The 21552-nt window shown below is 38.8% G+C and overlaps 1 non-coding gene across 1 annotated transcript; it reads right to left on the reverse strand.

The window, feature by feature from the left end:
• Positions 1 to 20192: 20192 nt before the first annotated feature.
• Trnat-ugu (transfer RNA threonine (anticodon UGU)) lies at positions 20193 to 20267 on the reverse strand. Its single transcript has one exon. It is a non-coding gene; the product is annotated as a tRNA-Thr (tRNA).
• Positions 20268 to 21552: the final 1285 nt, after the last annotated feature.

Raw genomic sequence — 21552 nt, forward strand, 5'->3', positions numbered from 1 at the left:
CAGGTTTAGATTCCCTGTACTGCCAGGGATTTTTCTGGGTGAGAGGATTGGGAAAGTGTACATTCACCCTTGTGATGCCAACTGAGGAACTCGAGGACAAGAAAACTGACACAGGCAGGATAGTGGTGTGCTGGACGTCATTGGTAAACGATGACACGGTGGTCGGCCAGTACCGATGGACAGAGTTTACCTTATGTTTTATCCACGAAATCATCAAAATTTCTTCCTAGAAACACATTTTTAAAGATACCATCCTTTTCTAGCTTCAACTGCTTGTTGTTCACATCTCGTTTCGGAGCAAGGCTACACTTCACGCAGATACCTCCAGAAAAGACTCCGTAACATTTACATCCACTCCTAACATATTCCTCTTTCTCAGATATACAGTGAGGCCTGCATTTTATATCCTCTCTGTGTCAGCCAAAATCAATTATTTTGTTACCCAAATAACAAAACACTTCTATTATCTTCAGTGTCTCATTTCCTAATCTGCGAGGTTTGTCCGAAAAATACATATAAAAGTTGCATAATAACTTTATTTTACAATTATTCAGGTATTACAATATGGTCTCCTTCAAAGTGCTCACCCTGAGACGTGATACACTTCTGCCAACGCCATTTCCACTGTTGATAACATTGCTGAAAGTCTTCAGTTGTGATGTTGTTTAGTTGCCATGTCGTTTCCACATCTCCCAATGCCACACCATTACGCATTTTTGGGAACATGAAGAACTCACACGGGATTAAATCCAGTGGTGATTGAGCTTTGGGCCAAAAACACAACGAGCGACATGTGTGCGGGCGCATTCTTGTGATGAAGGGTCAAACTCTTGCCACAAGAGCTCCGAGACGTGTCAGAACTTCAACGTAAAAATTTCCGTTCACTCTCTTGCTGGGAGGGACAAATTCCTTGTGAACAATGCTCCAAGAATCAACACTGTCATCACATTGGACCTTGATTTTCGCGACTCTTTTGTTCTCGGTTCTCCTGCTAGTTTCCATTCCTTGCTTTGAGCTCCACATCGAATTTCTAATACCAGGACACGTCTTCAGTGATGACTCGGTTGAGAAAGTCACCTCATTCCTCTGCTTCTAACCAATCCCTACAGCACTCAACCCTCTTTGCTTTCTGTTCTGGTGTCAAGAGCTTCGGTACAATTTCTTCATTTCAAGTTTTTCTGAACAATTGTTTTGAGGGTTGACAGCTTGTCAGCAATCATTCTGTCAATCCACGGTCTTTAAGAACACAACCTGCTGCACACTCCCACCTTCACGCAGAGTGCTCTGACTCGAACTGAGCATTGATTTGATTGATTACAGCAGTAGTCTCACCTGATGGTGACTGCAACCTGTAACATAAAGACATTATTCAACCTTTATACGTATTTTCCGGACAAACCTCGTATAATGGACAATGAAAAACTTCCAATTCTAGTTAGTTATATTAGTTGTTCCATGGATCATGAACACGATTCTTTCGTAATGATGTGGAACGTGTCACCTGCCATATTCTCCAGATCTGACTGGGTCAGACTTTTTCCTTGTCCCAAACCGAAAAAAAAAAATACCTCAAAGGATGATGATGCAGTGACTGATGCTTTGTTGCAATTGAAATCAAAGATCTTTTCTTTGAATGGTTTGCAGAAGTTATCTGAGCATGCCTCCAAGTGTATTGGTGTACATAGGTATTATATATACAAATAAATTTATATTATGAAATTTCTTTCACTCTTTATTTGTTAGGGTAGAAGCTTTTTCACCCCTCCTCGTACAGCTTTCAAATGCAAACTCGCTGATCATCCCTCGTTATTCATTCCGCATCTCCTGATTCAACTTGACTACATTCCATTATTCTTGTCTTATGTTCATCTTAGAACTGCTCTTTAACACACTACCCATTCCACTGTCTGCCTCCTTAGCTGTGCCATTCGACTAACTGCCAGAGATTTTTCCTCGGGGGGGGGGACTGTGACTGGTACAAAATGCAGTCAGTCTTGTGAGGAGCTGCTTGACCGAGTAGTAGTGGTTTCACAGTAAAAAAAATCCTAGGACAGAGGTGTGCTGACCAGCTGCCCCTCCATGTTGCATCACATCACACCACACCACTGGCAGGGGGCAATATGTCGGTTGGTGGAATTTTAGCATTTTTAAAACAACCAACGGAAATTCCAGGTAGGAATGTCAAAAATTTCTGATTTTTATCCCTTCCATTCCATTCAATTTATCTTCCAAGACCCTTCCTGCCTCTGATATCAAGAGCTTTATTTCTTCTCTCTTCCTGTGTATTATAAGAGTCCCGTTACTCACTCCAAACAACAAGAAAATATTGAAACGATGTAACACTTGTTTGTCAGAACTGTCTGAAGTGTAATGTTGGGATATGACACTGTAGGATAGAGTTCCAATGACATTTGTTGCATAACCTAGAAAACAGTATCAACAATCATCGACATGATTTGAAGTATTTTGTGGCTCAGCTCACCATCCAAATATATTTAGAAGTACAATTCATGTGGGCTCTAGGTCATATAGTTTCAGTTAATATCTTGACTTGCTGATGAAATAACATTGTAGCTTTTGATAAGCCCAATTCTCCAAATGTAATCAACAGCTAAACCACATTTCTAAAGCTTTGGCAACTGGCTAAAAAAGAGTCACTGATTTCAAAGTTGCAGAAGTATAAAAGCAAATTACAGTTCATGATATACACTGAGTTCACATTACTCAGTCCAACAGATAAAACTGCACTTGGTTCCATGTGACATCAAGTCCAAGACAACTACTCTCATTCAGTAACCTCACTAAAACTATTGAGAAAGTTAACAACGATAGCACAACTCAACTCACGGGTGCAAAGCATCAAAGGTACATTTTTACAATATTAACTTCAGGAACTGTTCTAGTGGTTATGAAAAATTATAACAGTTTCTATTTGACACAGAAGTGCTATGAGGCATTTTCATAACCAAATAATTTGAAACACATGAAATTTATAATCTCAAACATCAAAGAAACAGAAAGAAATTTCAAACAAAATATCAATCCAAAAGGCTTCCATTTTTGAACAACAGATTTGCAATTATTGAAAAAACATAGCTGAAAATTTAATGGAATCAGATACTTTGTTGGCCAGAATATTTATCATAATCTACTATTGAACAGAAGTGTCTGTGAGACAGATTCATTAAAATCTTCAACTGTGTTGTCTGTAAACATGCTCTGAAGGATCATTTCAGGCTTATCTACATTGTGAGTGTATAGCAGCATGATAAGTTGCCTGTCAATTTGTCATACACCACAGTGACATCATTCAAACAGAGAACCACTACTGTGAGACAAACCATCTTCCAGTGGTAGCCTGGAGTCGACAACCTGTTTAGAGCATAAGAGTTGTGGCTCATAGGCACCCACAAGAAAATGCAAAAGAGCTGTGCACTGCCCATTTAGAAGGCAGCTGTATTAGTACAGACCAGACACCAAGTTTTTTCTGAACTAAATCGGGATATTTTTTAAAAAACCAAGACTAAACACACACAGGCTACAATTCAATTTTTTTTTTTTTTTTTTTTTTTTTTTTACCTTATTGAGATTTTTTGCTCACTTTTCAATCTCCTTCATAGAATCTTCTCTTCTTCCTCAATAAAACTGGAGACATGTAAATCACTAAACCATCTTCATTATTATTATTATTATTTCAGCTTCTAATGTTGCTGCTGGGAAAAGGTTCCTCTCAGCTCACCAAGTGTTCACCATCATCTGAAACAAGACGGAAAAGTTTTAAGAAGTTGTCATAGTTTTCATAACAATGAAAAAAAATTCCTTCCACTAATCAGATTTCAGCTTGAAAAGTTCTTCTCTTCATCCTTGAGAAAGTTCTTTAACTGCACACATTCTTCAAACATCAAATCCCCATCTGCAAGAAATAACTTCTAGATATTCTGAAACTGAGCTCTGTTTCACTGTCAGTGAAAATGGTTTGAAAGTCCTGTAGACACTTTCTTCAAAGTCAAATCATTTTTCAACATAGTTTAGACTGTGCTGCAAGTAAACTGCCATTTTGTTGTGGTTTGCCTACTTTGTTCCTTTGTTGTCCTCGGTGTCTACATACTGGCTGAAAACATAGGGGTGTGCAGTACTGTCTACTGTAAATGATGTAGCCGACAGATGCACACTTGCGTTTCACAGTCTTCTACTTTCACTTTTCACATCCTCCCAATAATACACAGTTATGTATGGCCAGTGCACAACTTCCCATTTATATTTGTTTATAAGTCAACATCGGAATTAAAGTTACATAAAAATGACTGATTTTGCCCCATAATAAAAGATACTAGCTAGGAATACTCAATATAAATTAGAAAATGAATTACACAGACAAAATTCAACCTGAGGGGGCTGCCTTTCTCTTTTATGAAAATGCAGATTACAATTCACATATGTTAATGGTAATTAGTTGAAAGTGAAGAAACAAATTTGAAGGAGGCATATTGCAAAACAAGGGGGAAGTAAAAATTAAAAAATTATCACAGCTTCCTTCGTCACAATTTCTCTTTCGAATGTTTTGATAAGATCATCATGACGACTAAGGCTGCCACAGGGGAAGGAAACTGCACAACCCTATTCAATTTTTTCAGCAGAGAATTACAAAGCACTGTCACGATTGACCTCTGATGCACTACTCGAAAACAATGGCTATTTAGTCAAGTATGGCCACTTAGCGCTGTTAATAAAAGGAGGAGTTTAAGTCAGTAACTCATACAAGACTGCCCCTCATTAGAAATTGGTAATGAGCAATTTGAAGTGAAGACCACATCATTTTATATAATGTTGTCCATTTTTATGTAACCAGGAATTTTATCTATCCCAACAAAGTACAGTTGGGAGTTGGGTTTCCAACCAGATATCTGGGATATCAGGCAACTATGGTCAAGACAGAATCCAAGTCTCCACATTATCAATGTGGCCTCAGATAGCACTAGCATCCCTCCCCCAAAGCATTGGTCTGTGGAGTTGGGTATGGGAAAACACAGAATGGGTACTCAGTCAGCAGAGTAGGATTCCATTCACTGATGCATCCAGGAGTAACCTGACATCTGATGATTGTCAAAGAAAGGTGTGAAAGCAGCAGGAAACTATGAGACTTCAGAAAGAAAGTTACCTGTTACTATGGCAGACTGAGTAACTTTTACTGTATGCTGCAATACAATTCAAAGTGATGCTACTTTTCACTACAGTCACTAAAACCTGTAAACAATTGTAACATCCCACAAACTGTTCAGTTTCTTGAAAATATAAACGTGTGCCTCAGTCATGGAACAATTTGAGGATTGCTGTGTGAATTTCCTCTTTGATGGAAAATCTCTTTCCTGTCAAATATCCACTGAGCTTGCTGGAAAGACTGAATGGTCTTCATCAAATTGTTGGCACTGTTTCACTACGACTGGATGCTACATTGCATTGCACCATACACTGCAAGAATTCCATGGCGAATTTGTGTGCAATTTGTATGTTTGGCTAACAAGAAACTTACTGTTCCTTGTACCTCAACTTTGGAGAGCCATTTCACTCCCACAATGTGATAAACCTGTTGTCCGTACTGCAGCAGAATTGTCTCTCAGGAAATTGGTAACATGCCCACTCTTCTGAAAGGGTGCCGTGCCTGTTGCGTAACTTAATTTCAGAAGTCCCTATACCTCAAGTATGTCTCTTGAATGAATCAATAACCATCCAAGACCATTTCTTCAGCAATTCCTTTGGATCAGTGCTCATTGTGTAGAAGCAGAAGAAGATACATTCATGTGTGTGAGTCATGAGGCAACGGTTCAAATCTGTGTTCTGTAACTAGTGCAACATTATTTAATAATTCTCCTGATACTGTGTTACTATCACATTTTTACTGTTAAATGTTTGTTTGCTGATGGGGTGGTAGGGTCAACCAATAACCCTCTGGAAATTTATACAGTGAGATAATCACAAGCCTATTTGGGGCCCACCCAAACAGAACCCTGCTTGCCCCAGTACAGCATATTCCATAGCAGTTACTCAGTAATGATTGTTTCACTCCCCTCAACCCTTATTGACAAATGGTGCATTTTCAAAATTATTTTTCTCCTACAATGTTCACAGTTCAGCCAATAAGATCAAAATCCCATGCACTATGACGTACAATGTTCCATTACTGTGTCATTGGATGGTAGGCAAAAGTATGTCCAGAGCTTAGAGTAGCAATCGACTGTTCGTGTTAACAAGTCCCCAGCTCATGAAATCCATGTTTGACAAATGTGCACCCAGTCAAGGAGACTGATCTCATCAAGATGGTCAACATTTGTCATGACCCAAAAATCAAAAGTAGCGTGCTTTCTGGAAGATGAGGAAGGCAATTGTAATCTGAGAGCTTTTATCATCTGCTTTTCTGGGGTTCCCATTGCACAGAATTAGTTCATGCTGACTATTTACTGAACTTTGTTGCTGCCTTAATCCTCAACAAAATTTTATATGAGGAGCTTACACACAAAAGCAAACATGTCAGGAATTTAAAATAAATGAGACACAGAATGGAACAAAACAAACAGGATAAGCAGAACCTAGATAATCATACAATTTAAGTGAAATCAAACATTTGCCAAGATACAAGCCTAGGAAAATACATCTGTGTCCACATACACATTTTGTGTGAAGGATAACTAATCCATTACATCCAGTCGAGTGATTTCCATTCCAGTCACACTGTTTCTCTAATGCAGAGCAACTGTTTGTGCTTCCGTGCTCCCTCATAATATGTTGCATAGCACTACTTTTTATTATTATTAAAAGGACACAGTTACTTATGCACTGACTCCACTTTTGATAGAATAGGAAAACTTCTAAGAAAAAGGCCAACAATTGTAACAAAAGAGGAATACAATGAGATCTACAATCAGTGACTCAGCTAAGAAACCTTGCTCGCCGATGTACATCTTGTAGGTCCTTAGATAGGGATTTCACATTAAATATGTGAAATAAAATGCATTTCCATACACAAGTACAAAGCTATGGGAAACACTCATACTGATGTTGAGACAAATGCATTCTAGAAGTCCCAACTAGATGTAAAAGAGCAGATGAACCACTACAAAACCCTTTCCTTGGACAAAAGCCCAAGTACTTTTCAGCCATCCAGTCTAAGATAATAGGAAAAAAGATGTTGATGGTTTACAGTAAACTAATTTTTAAGAAGCCTGCCAAAATCACTAGTACTTAAGTTGGAACACAACCATCACCGATGATATTTCCATGTTGCTTGTGACTGTTAAGAAAATTATTCTTTTTTGCATTTACGTCAAAGAATACTTCTAAAGATAGTTAATGCCACAGTTACGTCATTTTATTCTGGCATGGTGATCTGAAACATTTTAAATAATTGTGAAGTAATAATAAACCTGAAATTTGAATAAAATATTGAAAACGAATATTAGTACTATAGTGGCCACTTTACAGTTTTTTCTATGGTATCACATACTACACTATAAAAATGTGTGAAATGATATGGTATAACAAGCATTATACAATAAGAGGTAAGTTATTTTGAAAGAAAGAAGAAGATTTTTAGTTTTGAAAATCGCTCATGGTTCATGTAATGAGAACATGTCCATATTTAAATGTGCTTTTTAAAGGAATATTTTCATTGTAGATTTGATTTACAGATATGAACTGCCTTTTGGCCTAAAAGTAAAAGGCATTCACACTGCAGTATGCTATTTTCATTCTTATGTATGCCCAAAATAAGTTTCATGTTGACTGTGATAAATTGCATTTAGTAGATATGTTCATTTTTGGATGTCACCTTCTCATAATTTGCTTGGGCCTTTGCCCCGCTTCAACACGGGGTTGACCCTGTTACTATAGAGTTGGCAATGTTAGTGTCACAGAGTGTTGTTGCCAGATGCCCTTCTTGTCACCATCATGTACCCCCCAGGACAGAAGTAATGTACCCTAGCTGTCTGTGTCTAGTGTAAGCCATGAAATAGTGCGAATGTTTTTCAGATGTCTGTAAGTTGTGTAACTGAGGTGGTACATGGGGACCAGCCCAGTATTTACCATGTGGGATGTGGAAAACTGCCTAAAAACCACATTCAGGCATGCCGTCCCTCGTTGTTAACCTGCTGGGCTGATTCAGTCCGGGGCCGGCGCGCCTACCCAAGTCCAGGAAGCAGCACATCAGTGCTCGTGGGTAACCTGTTGTTTCCTTCTCAGAAATTCATCTATGGAATAGCACTTGTCAACTTTCATTATCAGCCAGCACCTTGTTACTTAAAGGGAGGTTGTCAAATATTTTTATGGCTGCATGATATGCTTCTTTCTGTGCTACAACAAGATTAAGTCCCACTGTTTTCCTCCTAGTATTGTATTTATGAATGCTAGTATTATTTTCAAATTGTGCTGATCCTTCAAAACAAACTTTGTAAGAGTGTATGTGTTGTGAGGCTACCTAATTTCTTTATCTATGTGAAGTTTGAGGATAGGCACTGTGCGTGTGTGTAGGGGGATGGGGAGGGGGAGGGGTCAGAGGCCCCCATTCTAAATATGACATCAATGAAAGAAGGAAGTTAAATTTTCTAGTGATGTCATTGCCACTTATGGCAATCAAATTTAGAGCAAATGTTGCTGCACTCAGTTTTATAATTCTTGTTCTCATCACTATGTACCCCCAAGTATTTTTAACAATCAGTCTTCACATATTTCTTTTCCGTAATGCTTCATTATTAGTGATGATTTGTCTTTCCTTGTACAAAACTGAATAAGATGCCTTTTCTTTGTAAATGATGTGCTAGACCATTTATTGAGAACCAATGAATGACACTTTCGAATATTTCATTTATTGCTCCATCTGATATCGAGGTCGGTTATCGTGCTTTTGAGGTGAATTAAGAGAACTATTTTGCCTTTATCAGTAAAGTTTCAGGCAATTACCCTTCATCAAATTCATGTTGAGACCTAGAGAAGACCATTCTGGTCTATAAAGTGTGTCACAATTCAGAAATGTTAACTGTGTTCTTTAATGCTTCAACAGCTTGTTATCCATAATAAAGGCCTGCAAGTAAGTGCATTTGCCTTGCAACCATTCCAGAAAATGGGAATGGTGTGTCCTTTTTAGTCACAATGCCTTGTTGCTCCAGTGATATACAATTAACTGCCACAAGAGGAGGGGATCTCAGACTAGATTACATTAATTATTTATTCCACAGACCCACAAAAGAGGGTATCCTCCTGGGTGTGGAACATGTCCAACAGTATTGGAATAGTACCTCAGAATCAAACGAAACAGGAGGTCCTGCCTGAGACCCAGGTATAGCTGCTTTCATTAAATGAAACTATATGGTTCCAGAGAGGAATCCCCATTTCATTCAAAACTGAGGTGCTATTCCATGACAGTTTGACATCCTCTGTGGTGCTCTTTGTGTTTTGGGGAAATAAGTGGACTGAGTTGTGAACAGGATTTTGGACTGAGGAGGGAGGCATGCTGGGGCAAACAGTGCAGAGCCACTGTGCCAGGGTGGTGTAGTGGTTCGTGCATCTGCCCAGTGAGCAGAGGATCTGGGTTCAAATTTTCATTCATCTCTTCAGTCTACATGTATACTGCATAGTTGGTTGAGACTTGTAAAGGTCCATGGAACCATAAAGTTTCTTTTCTTTTTGATGATCATTCATATCAATGTTATTTTCAGTTTCAAGTGACAACTGAAAGAACAAACTAATAGTCTTATCTCCCTTAATAATACACTTTTTGGCGACAGAGAGAATACAGGCAAATGATTTAATAGTGATGCATCATCATCAAATCCAATTTAGTTAGTAGGATACATGTTCTATGGATCATAATGATGAGGAATGAGTCATTTTACATTCATTTGCAAATTAATTTATGAATATGGTTACATTATGAACATTTCTAATGTTGAGAATATCATGATTTTGCCATGTATAAAAAAATATGAGGCGTACATAAAGACCACAAACACTTTCAATTATTTATTGCACAAGAACCAAACAGTGTGCACCTATCATACATGTGTCATTTCAAAGAGACACTGAAAGTTTTTTTTTTAATGTATACCACCACAGTGTAGTTTCGTAACTTGAGGATAGTCACAAACGTGGTGTGTTGGCGTCCAACAAAAACTAGTGTGGTAAGGAGCCACCAACAAGGAAGGCCATTTACCACTGGCACAACAAATTTGTTATGATGGGTTGCTTGTGCCCGGGAAAGAGAAGCAGACGTCCCAGTGTGAGTGAAGTGAATGAGGAGTGCATACGAGAGTCATCTATAAGGAGTCCGAGAAAATCTGTGCGTCGTGCATCCCATGATCTCAAAATAGCTCCAATGACATAGTGAAAAGTCCTGCTACAGAAGGTGTCAATGAAATCATTCAAACTGGAGCTAGTGCAGGAACTCAATGATGATGACAAAACGCTTCTCTTTGAGTTTTGTTCAGAGTTGCAAAAACTGAATGGGGATGGTAATGGCTTTGATTACATAATATTTAGCAGGGAAGCCACTTTTCACACTAATGGGAAAGTGAACAGGCATAATTGTCATATCTGGGGGTACAAAGCATCCACACGAATGCATTGAATTTGAGCATGAGTCCCCAAAAGTAAATGTTTTTTGTGCCTTGTCGTACCAAAAACAGTACAGGCAATTCTTCTTCACTGAGAGCACTGTTACTGGATATTCCTACTTGGATGTGTTGCAGCAATGGCTGATACCTCAAATGCAACTGGACCCTTCATTCATTTTTCAGCAGGATGGAGCTCCAACCCATTTTCATCGTGAAGTTTGTGGGTGTCTGAACACAGAGCTGCTGCATCGATGGATCGGACTTGCTACAGAAGAGGACAGGTGTTTCACTAAATGGTTCCCCAATCACCACATCTCACTCCATGTGACTTTTTTCTGTGGGGACGCATTAAAGATCTGGTGTATGTACTGCCTCTACCACATGATGAAGCAGTGCCCCGTTTGTTTGGAAGTTTTTTTACAGTTTCGCTTCAAATTGCAATATGTATGATATCTGTACAATGTTTAGTTCTTGTGCAGTAATTACTTGAAAGTGTTCCTGGACTTTATATAGGGTGTACATAAAGTATGATAGGAGTGGCAGGCTTGTTAACATGGTGCTGAAACATACAATGGTAGCTAACGAAAAGCTCTGTTTGATGTGTTGCAGACACTACTGGCTATAACAACTCCCAAATTTAGGTATTTAAATATTATTCTAATGTTATCGTAAGATAAGGCATAGTACTCATTATACTATTGTTAAAAACAGCATTGTTTATTAAACATGTTATCTTCTATATGAACCGTAAAAATTGTATACATTTCATTTAAATTTGTTGCCAATTTGTTTCAGCTATTGCCACATGATGTACAGTCACTTCAACTTAAAAAATATACGAAAAAGGAGACATAAACATTTTTTTCAAGGCACTTTCTTGATCCTAAATTACCACAGCATTACATTTAAATGTTTAGCAGCCAATACCATTTTTCACAGCACCTGATAATTCTTGTAACTGTACCCAAGATGTAGTCTGGAATGTCTGAAACACCATTATCATTAGTTACCTTTATAATTCAGTCAATATATGTATTATTTTTTACTTTTAAACACATTTGGCAGAATAAAATGGATTTTTTCTTTAGCAACAGTCCTTCTCACACAGGCAAGCAAAGCCACAAACATTTCATCCTGGTTACTGTAAATGCACTCCAAGAACTAGCACCTCTACTTTGAGCAGTACTGTACTCTGTTTCACCCATAGCAGTTCACTATACCAGACTGCAGACAGAATGTTCACCACATCTTGTACTTTTTCTGTAAAATGTATGTGTTTCTGACCCTGCACAATTTGTCAGATACTCCAAGCAGTACACACTTTTAGTATTAATCTATTCCCAGGGTAGCTTGCTTGGAATCATTTCAGTTCAGACACTCATTCCATGTTCCATGTGATCTTCACTGTCTTGGGGTGATTTCCATGCTTCAATGTAGCAAGCTGTACAATGATAACTGTAACTGAATGCAGAAAATTAAGAATTGGAAATATAACAATAACAGACACAGTGTAATCCAATGAGCAATTGTACGTTCACTCACTCATTTATATATCAGCTTTGTATTCAATTGGAGGCTTTTTCCCCCATCATTTGTAATGAATAACCATGTCTCTGAGCTGGCAATTATAATACCAACACTTCTAGGGATATGAGTTGTGACATTTCACACCTTCCAAAAGCACATGAAAATATTCTGAATTCAAATTTTGAAGATGGAACATTTTGGTGCTACATAGGCACTGTAATACACAGATAGAACACGATTCAACAGCAGAAACATATTACAAAATTAGATACTGTTATAAAGAGAAGATCCCTGATTTTGTTGTAGCAACTCAATATCAGTCCTGTGTTTAGTCACTTCTCTGCCAATTCAGTTACAGTTACCTTGACAGAGAGAACACTTAAAATAGCAGTATGTCTGTGCTAGTAGTAAGTGGCATACATTCTAATCTCTTACAAAGGTTGAATTTCAATCACAGAATTCCATTTCTGAGGTTTGGAAGCAGTTTATGTTGGGATCACTATAAAACCACGTACATGCTACTTGGGCCCTTGAGATGTGCCAATGACTCGGATGGCTTGCTGTCAGATGCATTTTGATCTTTTTGGGTGTCCAAGGGCTGTGGTCCAGATGATCACACACATTGTCTGCGAATTTTAGATGCTAAAGTGAAGAAAAGTTTTCAGTCACAGCTATTGATTTGCGTTAACACAGGGATTTAACTTTGAGTATTGCACCATAAACCTGTTTTGATAGTAAAACATGCAAAAACTAAGCTCATTCTTCACCCAGAGAGGTGCTGGTGAGTCTCCACAACACTGGTGGCCTTTACCTAAGAGGGTTCCATTTAAATAGGTCTCATTTCTTTTGCTGCCTTTGTACACTGTGTGTACCTAGAAGTGAGTTTCTATACTTGTTCAAGTTCATGCTGTATTGCATCCTAACAAGATGGAAGGAGGAGGTCGGAATTGAAAAAAGTGCTGTAATTGTAGCTCTGCATCACAAAGGCTATTCTAGCAAGGCAATAGTAACAAATTTTGGCCTAACCAAGCCTACAGTAGTGTATACATTGCTCTGGTGCCAGCTCAAGTGTTTGACAATCTGGAAGACCCTAAGTAACACGGTAAAGCAAAGATTAGTTCCTATGTGTACAGAGTAAATGTGAAGAATCCTCCTGCACCTATAATTAATAATAAAGTAAACAATATGTGAGAAGCTCCAACCTTTGTCTCAGCAGAGCAATGCCATTTGTGTGACCATGACTTACATGGATGGATAGAGAGAAGTTGAATTGATTGCAATGGGCACAGCAATGGTTCAAGGATTAATCGAGTTTTAAATTTGTAAGCCTTCACAGAATGTTTACTCATTGACATCGTGGAGAACGTATGAAGTCAGTACTGATCAACAATTCAGTTCAATCTGCCAAGAGGCATATTAGTTGTGGGTTGATCTGCAGCAAGACAATGATCTCAGACTGACTTCTAAATTGTGCCAATAGTAAGTCAATAGAGGAAAGAAATTTGGGAAACTGAAGAATATGGTCTGGTGAAGTCAGCCGCCTCACTTAAATCCCATCGAATACTTACGGGATGAACTTGAGGAAGGGAGATTAAACACTAATGTCCCATTGAAAACAAGGTTATTAGAGACGGAGCACAAGCTTGGATTAGGGAAGGATGGGGAGGGAAGTCCACTCTGCCCTTTCACAAGAACCATCACGGCATTGGCCTGAAGTGATTTAGGGATATCACAGAAAACCTAAATCAAGATGGCTGGACATGGGTTTGAACCGTTGTCCTCCCGAATGCAAGTCCAGTGTGCTAACCACTGCTCCACCTCACCCACTGGGATGAACATGGCAGAGAGATCAGAGAACTGGCGTCATCTAATGTTGAAAATCTATGGATTACAGATGCATGGGACTGTAATCTCTGCAAAAATATTATCTCCATAATGCCAACAGTCTGCGCAGCTGTTCTTAGCACGAAGGGTACTTAATGACAGAGAGAGAGAAAATATTTGTATTGTTAGCCTATTTAGTTTGAAGAGTGTAGTTGTCTATTAAAATAAAGTGCACAGCTTTTTTCATAGGTGATCGAATAATTTTGACCTGTAGTATATTCTTAGTAACAACAATAAACAGATATTGAGATCCTTGTCAAGGAAGGTGATTTATTTACTAAACTAGAAAGGTTACAATGAAATGCATACCATTTACTCTGCTGAAAGAAGAAACTGCAACACCCTCAAGGAAATGGTCATTTTTGTCATACGATGTGACATCGCTGTAATTCAGGTCAAATGGAACACGTGTCACAGTGAAGGGTGTCCTGTCACATCACTACAATGCATACCACTCTCTGATGGCAATGCAGGTGTATATTCTGACACATAAAGGTGCCAAATGCCATCCTGTGATAAATTGCCCCATAGCATCTTGGGCTGTTTGTTGGCACAATCTTTCATTAACTCACGATATATAGCGAAGTTTTGCTAAAGTTAAAAAGTGATTTTTACTGCTGAGTGTATATTTTTTGTTTTTTTCAAAGTACGACAACAATTACTGCAAAATGGCCGATACACAGCTCAGTAGAGACATTGTCAATAATAGATCAACTCTACACATTGTTTGAATAACATTACATACAAGCTAAACATTGTAGAGACGAGTTTTAAAAAAAAAATCTTATTACTATTGATACGGTCATGACTCATAGAATGGATAACATAAACAGTTTGCCTACTGCAAGTTCCATATCCAATGAAGCAGCATAGAATTAAATTACACTTGCTCAAACAGTAAATGAAATACAGAACCTAAATAATCCAGCTGTAGCAACCGACAGTAACATAGAGTTGCAAGATATGGAAAGTGAATCACAAGCAGTAAATTCTCACAATTTACGGGGGCAGATAATGTTCAAACAGTAAATTTCTCACAATTTATCAGTGCAGTCATGCAACAATTTCAGCAGATGAATACAAGTTTACAGAACAATGAGAAACTGTTTACGGAAAAATTTCAGGAAATAATGAAAAAACTTGACAGTAATGATGGTAAATTAACCAAAATTGGTACTGACTTGAACAAAAGGATCACTCAAATGGCCACCTAGTTTTCAAAACTAACAGTTTTAGCAAAACATAATGAAATCAATGTCAAACCTTTAAGTAGCACATAATGACAAAAGTAGGAAAGTGCGTTACCCCTCATGATGAAATCACGAGGCGTGTCACACAAGTAGAGGCAGATTTAGAAACCATGGCCAAGACAATCAAATCAGAGACAGACATTTGAACCGTTCAGTTTCACCAATCATATGCCCATGCTGTGAAATTAAAACGTCAGGTTTTGTTGAATTGTGTGTTAGAAAATGTAAAAACTGAAGCTTACTGTGATTTAACGTTAGTTTATTTTCTACAAGCCATTGACTGAGGTCATGTACTGCACTACTTGAAACGGAGTCAATGTTGCACACAACATCCTTTACTACCAAGCTAGTGTCATCAGCAAACAAAAATATTTTAGAGTTACCCGTAATACTTGAGGGCATATCATTTATATAAATAAGGAACTACAGCGGCCCCAACACTGATCCCTGAGGAACCCCCTCCCCCTTGACAGTACACCACTCAGATCCCCCATCATACTGTATTACGTTCCCCCATTTCTGTAGATCGTTCCCTAATGCTCTTCCTGAAACACTGTACAACTTCTGATTCTGTCAGTTCTTTCAGGTCCCATCTCCTTAAATTCCCAACTTTTTCCAGTTTCTTCAGTTTTAATCTACAGTTCATAATCAATATATTGTGATCAGAGTTCACATTTGCCCCTGGAAATGTCATACAATTTAAAATATGGTTCCTAAATCTCTGTCTTACCATTATATAATCTATATGAAATATTGCAGTATCTCCAGGTCTCTTCCACGTATACAACCTTCTTTCATGATTTTTGAACCAAGTGTTAGTTATGATTAAGTTATGCTCTGGGCAAAAGCCTACCAGGCGGCTTCCTCTTTAATTTTTTACCCCCATTCCAAATTCACCTACTAGGTTTCCTTTTCTTCCATTTCCTACTGTCGAATTCCAGTCACCCATTAATATTAAATTTTCATCTCCCATCACTATCTGAATGATTTCTTTTATCTCATCACACATTCCATCAATTTCTTCATCATCTGAAGACTACTTTTACGACTTTGGTAGGCGTGGGATTCGTGGCTATCTTGGCCACAACAATGCGTTCACTATGCTGTATGTAGTAGCTTACCCGCATTCCTATTTTTATTAATTATTAGACCTACTCATGCATTAGCTTCATATTAGCCTTCCTAATACTTAAATCTATATCCGATGTTAACAATGACGCCGGTGGATGGACTATCACGAAATTACTGACCGTCGAGAATGTCACAAATATAACCGACAAGCTAATGGGCCCTTCACAGGAAAAGGTTTTTTGCCAGAAAACGGGGAAAACTGAAACCCAGCAAATGAGTAAAAAAGTGTATATTCACTGACAAAAAAAATAGTGTACGCACACAACTTACACAACAATAGTCTGGGATTACTCTATTACGTAATACAGATTTTGTGATTGTATCTTGCAGCTTTAGTTATTTTTAATTAAAAGAGGCTTTAAAAGGACAGAAAGAACGTGTTGGACTACGCTACAGATCGTTCTGTTAGCACAGTGTTTACTTTGTAATCACTTTCGTTGACTTCGGCAACTCTCAACAGAAATCTCCAACCTAACCGAGACAATGTGCTACGATACAGCCGAGATCATGACAAGAGAATGGGCTACATCACACTCGAAGTAAATGTATATAGGTAAGGATCCCCATGACCTGTATACGTCTGTTATAAAAAATCTCCAAGCCACTCTCCTCAAATAGACCGCAATCTTCTCTTGACCTTCAACTGTTACTATTTCAGAATTGAAAACCAGATTCAAAGAAAATTTGGCTACAAGGCACAAAACTAGAAAAATAAAAATAATAAAAGTGAGAACGTGAAACATGTTAGCAATAACCATAAACAGGAGATTTTACAGAAAATAAAATTGAGAAAGGAAATTATTAATATTATCGACCGTTTAGGAACTCTAGGCTACGAAAGGGATGAAAACACATATCGAATAAGTGGTGGAAGAGTTAGTGTGTTTTAAGATTAAATCCAAACAAGAATTAGAGAAAAACATATCGACGCAAGGCCTCTATTACGAAAAATTGCTAAATCTCGAGACAAATTGTGTCCTTCTGTATTTGATGAAATGTTTTGGCCCCTAGTACGGATGAAACAGTATCTGCAATATCAACCGGAACTTCGGACATGTGTTTCATATTTCATCCAAGCCTGTAGTCTATAAATATTTAAACAAAATACTATAACAAAATACCACTACAGGGGAATTACTTACGGAGTAGTTCTTGGTAAAGAAACACAGGACACAATTACGTATGTGGGCTTAATACGAACTACAACTGTGTTTATAAATCGCTATAGTTGCCTTGGACTAACGACGAGCGAATATCAATATAACCTGTACGCTTTTCAAAGCTGTTATCCATGAAAAAGCTAAACCACGTATCGCGAACAAAATACTATTTAACACCGAAACAATGATATTAGCTGACAATGGGCACAGACTTTAGTCAATGGGCACTGTCGAAAATTTGTGCCAGACCAGGATTAGCACCCGAGTCCCCTGGTTACTAGGGAGAGGCAATGATCACTGTGTCCGAATTACACAGTGGTCAACAGAATATCACGAACTGCCCGAGCATGCCGTTCGTTAGATCCAAATTCTCAATTTCTCCATAGACTGCTGATGCACTGCTCCTTGAACATAATCCTCCTCCCCTTAATTATACAGTACATGGCCAAAAAAACAGACACCGAATATATGCAAACTTGGCCTTACGAACATTGCAGACGTCGTCTATGTAACACACGTCAAACTTCAAAGAATTTACCAATTCGTTGCATTGTTTACTATAGACCACAAATCAAGTAACGTAAAAAAAGCACTGCGTCTATTGAGATCATGATTCAGAGTTTAAAAAAAACTAATAAGTCGCCTACATATTACAGTTGCTGCCAAAAGAGGAGAACCATTATTTTCCCACAAAAGGAAATATAGTTAAAATGACGCTTCTATTTCGGTTAGTTTATGCGGTTACTAAAATTTGCCGTGAAAGTTACATAGTGGACTCTACCCTCCCCCCACCAGAAACGTAGTTATCGTGGCTGTTGTGAGACTTTTGTACACAGTTAGAGAAAGTGTGTTAAATGTGGCGCGGACGGAAACACTAGGCTACGCTACAGGGCAATCTGCTCGCACAACGTTTAGTCGGCATTCATAATCGTTGGCGTAAACAACTCTCAATCAAATTACCACCTTCCAACCTAACTTAGATCTCGGGCTACACTACCAATCGGCCTGTCATCACAACCAAATATTCATTGAGTGGGGGTGGGGGGATTTCCTGTATCTCTAGGAAAAACTGTCAGTTTTGTCAGACTCAACAGCAAGATTTACCAATGGTAAACACTTTTTAGACGGCTCGTAATTTTAGAATAGTCCTCTTCGTCTTACTTGGCATAAATTGTTCGCTGGCGTCCCAGCAGCTAGCTCCCTCAGTGTCTGCTTCTGCCATCGCACCACGCCAGTCTGCTGTTGTCCTAGCAGACCGAACGCACCGCACATCCGACACCTTCGGAACCACTCACTGGCCAGTTAGCAACTGAGCGGAACACTGTTTACATCGTGAAAGGAAAACTATGCAAAGATGTACCCTTAAATGGCACGACTGAGTAGCACACACACAGTAATATCTGAGGAATGTCCTTCGACACGCGCAGAACGAAAGTCTTCTCGCGAACGTACAGCGTCTCTGAAAAAAAATCTAGTGACTATATTCCGGCGTTACGGCCAGGTTCTCATACAAATGAGCAAAAAAGGGTAAATTTGAAATTTTTTTTGAGACAATGAAAATACATTCGAACGATCTGTTTGGGAATTACGAGTGACAATACTATGAGCTTAATTTTAGATTTTCAATAAAAAATGGCGCCCGTAATTATGATTTGATCAAGGGCTTGCGAGACTGGAGTACGCAGAGTGCGTGCAGTGTGGCACCTCAGATGTTACCTGAATTCAAAAATGGGTAACATCAGTTGATACTACATTATTTCTCTGAACTTGAAAATGGATAACATCAGTCGATAATACATAAAATTAATGGGAGCGTATACCTAACCGCAATGAAACAACCTTAAATTTAACGATACAGTGCTAATTCGAACTTTGAGTTCGATTTTGAGGGGTTTGTTTCACTCCTTATGCCTACACAAAAATTAGTTAATATTAACAAATGTCATATTATAGCTATAAGTTCCTAAGAAAAGTGTTTACTTTTAGGGGTCAGAGGTAGAAGTTAAGAGATCGAACCACTTTTAATTTATGCTGCATGCCGTTCTGAGAAAATCGTTACTCGAAAAAAAAAGTGTTCAAAGTTTAGGGAAAACATTTAGTTATATTATTACTTCGATTTGCATGAACTGAGTGTTACACATATATTCTTAATGTCGCTGAAAACGAATCTGAAGTCAGATTTTCAATATTCAAAACAGCTAATCCAATACGGAGGGCAAACGATTATGTTTTGACCAATTTTTACCAAAAATGTATTTTCGTTATTTACGTTTAGTCTGCAATTCAAGGAGTATTTATCAGCCCTTCCTCTACCTCTGATTGTTCCTAGACAGCAACTTCCTGTTCTTCTTGGCAGGAGAAGCCGATCTGTCTAAGCTGGATATGCAGCACTCGGCAGCCTGCACTTGATATTCGTCCGTATTTTCGGTGAGTATGTTTGCATGCATTCTGCAGTATGAATCCTTTTGAGCACGTGCGACACGGGACGAGTTATCATCTACATCTATATGGATACCCTGCAAAACACATTTAAGTGCCTGGCAAAGGGTTCATCGAATCACCTACACAACTGATAATTAATTGAAACCCTCAGCTGCCGACAGGTGTTGTTGATATACTTCGATGGGGACAGCTGAAAAGTGTGCCGCTACTGGGACTCGAACCCAGGATCTCCTGCTTACAAGGCAGACGCTCAATCCATCTGAGCTATCGAGGGCACAAATGAACAGCACGACTGCAGGAATTTATCCCTCGCACGCTTCCCGTGAGACTCACACCCCGAACCGCCCACAATCCGATTACGTAATGTACTTATTAGGTATTTGTCCATCCACTCATTACTGGCTCACACTAAGGTGACGATTCCCGTAAGATTTCCGGTAGCCTGTGCGCATTCGCACAGACGAAGGTCAATGGCTGGGTGACGTTTAACCATAGATATGAAGATAGTAACTGTTCTAGAAGGAACAGGCGCCACTGACGACCTTGCAGCTCTTCTAGAATACATGATAGACCGGCCGATGTGGCCGAGCGGTTGTAGGCACTTCAGTCGGGAGCCACGCGACCGCTACGGTCGCAGGTTCAAATCCTGCCTCGAGCATGGATGTGTGTGATGTCCTTAATTTAGTTACGTTTAAGTCGTTCTAAGTTCTAGGAAACTGATGACCTCAGATGTTAAGTCCCAAAGTGCTCAGAGCCATTTGAACCATCAGTCCGTATGTTTGCACACTACTTACAGTAACTTATGCTAAGGACAACACACACACAACCATGCCCGAGGGAGGACTCGAACCTCCAACGGGGGGAGCCGCGCGAACCGTGACAAGGCGTTGGACACATGGCGGGTACCCCGCGCGGCTCATGGCAGCCGTGACACTGCTTCAAACAATGGACTGTAGAAACTTTTGTAAAGCACGGATTAAAAAAAAAACCTTTCCGTTCCAGGAGTCTAGACAAGTACACCTTTAAAAAATGCAACTACAAAGAAATTGAATTTTCGAACGGGCCAGGGCTTAAAACTTTGAAGAGTTAAATTTTAATGGCCGTTCTCTTGTATGCAAATAGTTTCACAGTAGAAATTTCTCTAGTTTTATTTATTTATTTATTTTTTGCTGTAGGTAAAGAAGGATAGGATTCTGAGAAGGGGGAAGGGGGGGGGGGGAGGAATCTCGCCTCTCCCACCTTGGAATTCTCAGTACAGAATTTTTATTCATTACGAGATTCTCAGCCACTTGCAGAAGTGATTTCGCGTGATTCTGCAAAACTTTTCCTTTAGCCAATCGTAGCAACTATAGGATTCCGTTCCTGCTGCATGACATGTCTCGGAACTTAAACTGACCAACTTATTTGCATAAAGAGCTAGCTTATCATCCGCTTCTTTACTTACTTAGACCGTTCATGGTCTGCAAAGCATTTTTTCTTTAATCGTTTTTTTATGTCTTTTATAAACTGCAACACTTTCTAAACTTTTCTAAACTTAACGCCGTTGAAGCATGGTCTTTT

This window comes from Schistocerca gregaria, unplaced genomic scaffold (assembly GCF_023897955.1).
Source record: "Schistocerca gregaria isolate iqSchGreg1 unplaced genomic scaffold, iqSchGreg1.2 ptg000199l, whole genome shotgun sequence".
Classification (NCBI taxonomy): domain Eukaryota; kingdom Metazoa; phylum Arthropoda; class Insecta; order Orthoptera; family Acrididae; genus Schistocerca; species Schistocerca gregaria.